This window comes from Frankliniella occidentalis, unplaced genomic scaffold (assembly GCF_000697945.3).
Source record: "Frankliniella occidentalis isolate FOCC.00 unplaced genomic scaffold, Focc_3.1 Scaffold210, whole genome shotgun sequence".
In the NCBI taxonomy this organism is placed as follows: domain Eukaryota; kingdom Metazoa; phylum Arthropoda; class Insecta; order Thysanoptera; family Thripidae; genus Frankliniella; species Frankliniella occidentalis.
In genome coordinates, this window is record NW_026267336.1 from 478,139 (window position 1) to 480,724 (window position 2,586).

Genomic DNA, 2,586 nt, shown 5'->3' on the forward strand with positions numbered 1-2,586 from the left:
TTTTTTGTTGTTGGTCGCCCGGTTCGAATTCTTCCAGCAGAAAAAGCTTCCATCTAACTCACGGGGGTTCGAGTCCCACCGGTAGCTGAGTCAAGCGATTTCTTCCTCTTTTGCTCACCCACAAATAAAAAGCGCCGGCGGCAGGGCTTGAACCCATGACCCGGGAGTCCCCGCCCCGACCCTTGAACCCATGACCCTGCCCGTGGGCTCTTATGCCCGCTAGCTGTGCGTCTCTCTCGCACCAACGCGTTTCGCCGCCTCGGAGGTGCCTGTCGTTTGGCGGGCTGTTGCGGTGGCAGCTTGTTGCAGCTTGGAGCGCTCGCGGAGAGGGGATCAATACCACCCGCCCTACGCAGATCCCTCCTGCCCCCGTCTACAGGAGAAGCGAGGGGGACAGGGAGTACGTTTTCTCCTTCTGGTGGAGACAGTCTTCAAGGGACTGTGTACAATATGAACGTCATTGTTCTATTCGTTCCCCTTAGTGCAGATTTAACATCAATAATATACACAATGTTTCAAGATTAAAGAACTACCAAGAAATTAAAAATTCAATTTTTGTCCTCTCCTTAACTGTGGCAGTAGCAAATTGATTGGGTTATTTTAAATAGTTCACCTCGCATTTCCAATAAATTATATTTCCAAGACACAATAATAGGATACATACATTTCAGTACCAACTAGTTTGTTGAGTTCCTTGCCTCAAATGCAAAATATCAAAAATTAGCTGACATGTTAACGAGGAGCACACAATTCCACACGAGACAGTACTTTAACAGTATGGTTAATTTCAGTTTCAGAACATGAACTAGAGTAATATGAAACTTAATAAATGGTCGAACAATTTGCACAGATTGCTAAATAGGAAGTAATCAATTCATTTGAGAATTGCTGAACAGCCAATACCAATGAAACAATTTACAAGCATATGATTAGATTAGATTAGATTAGATTAGATTAGATTATTTATTTCGATCTTTTGTATGTAGCACAATAGATGAAGTCAGTTTTAGTAAAAATAAGGAATAAGTACATTTAGAACTATGGGTTATCAGTAAAAAATACGTAGTAACTCGAATACCATCTACAGTTTTTCTCTTTGGTCTTAATGATGTATGATACAAGTGAGCACAGTAACGTTGATATAGATGTCCAGAAAATGGTAGTATCGAGTTCATTCAAGGTGCATATGCTCAACTCTGGTAAATGTGCTCGACACCCTGATGGGGGTTTACATAGAAGATTTAGGATAGTCTGAACTTTTATGCCATTAAATAAATTTGAACTCTTCAAAATTCCATGGAAATATATTATAAACTTCCTTCACATTTTATCGGCAAAACACAGCCCTCAATTTTGAAGACAGACTAATTTGAAAAGGTCATTGTAAAAAATTCTTAATACTAAATACCTGAAAGGTCCATAGGTTGACAACAGTGAGGGACTGAATCCATAAGAGACAATAGGATGATTTCACTACATATTTAAAATGAATAGGAAGTACTGAATGGATTGGAAAAATGCTTAACATTCTGAACAGTAATAAATTTTACAGTTTTGCTCTCTATGAAATGATGTATGATGCAAGAGTACGCAGATGGTTTTGATGTCAAGAAAATAAGGAAGAGATTAGATTTTTTTTTCTACACCCAACACAAAATATAAGCAAAAAACCCTGCAAAATCCAACCAAAATGTAAAAACTAATACACGAGAACCAATACAACAAACACCATTCTATACTACAATCCAAAGAGCCATATACCATGATCTATACTACGATCCAAGACAACAAAATCCATGCTCTATACTACGATCCAAGACCAAGAAGTCAAGAAGTCAGATGAATGACATGATACAATTAAATATATTATATTGTCAAATGATTCTCTTGTCCTGCCGTTAAGTGGGATGGCTTCCATCTGGTTGAGCAGCAATGTTGAGATGCGATCTGGAACATACATACCAAATAAATTTGTTTGCGAGGAGATGGAAAACAAAATTTAAGAACTGGACAAACTGGAATTAAAATTTTTCAACAGTTTGGACCATAATAAACATTGCTGGTGTTCTACTTTAGATGGGGCAAACAAAAACTAGAATTTTTTCGCAAAAGTGCTTGAAATTAGAAAGCTTCCACAAAAATGTGACTTTAGAAACAAATTGTCCAGCAACAACAAATTGTCCAAAACAAAAGCAAGCATAATTCACTGTAATTTTTAAAAAATGAAAGCCTTAAGCTAGAGTGGAAAGATTGTTTGATAAATACCTTTTCGCTGCCCCACGCCAGTCGAACAGCTCCTCATCTCTTCGCTCCAGTGGTGCTAAAGCTCACCCTGCGCATCTGAAAGGAGAAGCAGTCTCATCTCAATCCATAAACAGCACCTCAAAGAGTTCTCGTTACTATTACAACTGTTATCAGAAATACTTTTTGTAGTAAACTAATTGTTTGTACATGAATAATGTGTGCATGAGGTCTCAGCCTGGAAAAACTTACTGGTTGTAATTGTTCCGGTTGCTTGAAAGGAAGACAGCTGAAGAAGCAGCGTTAGTGTTCAAGACCTCCATGGCGGGCGTTGGGATGGTCCTG

At 38.6% G+C, this 2,586-nt stretch overlaps 1 long non-coding RNA gene across 1 annotated transcript; it reads right to left on the bottom strand.

The window, feature by feature from the left end:
- Window positions 1–616: 616 nt before the first annotated feature.
- On the bottom strand, window positions 617–2,586 carry LOC127750563 (uncharacterized). The gene is made up of 3 exons (XR_008011748.1): window positions 2,494–2,586; window positions 2,266–2,340; window positions 617–1,947 (listed from the first exon to the last, which is right to left on the bottom strand). It is a non-coding gene; the product is annotated as an uncharacterized LOC127750563 (long non-coding RNA).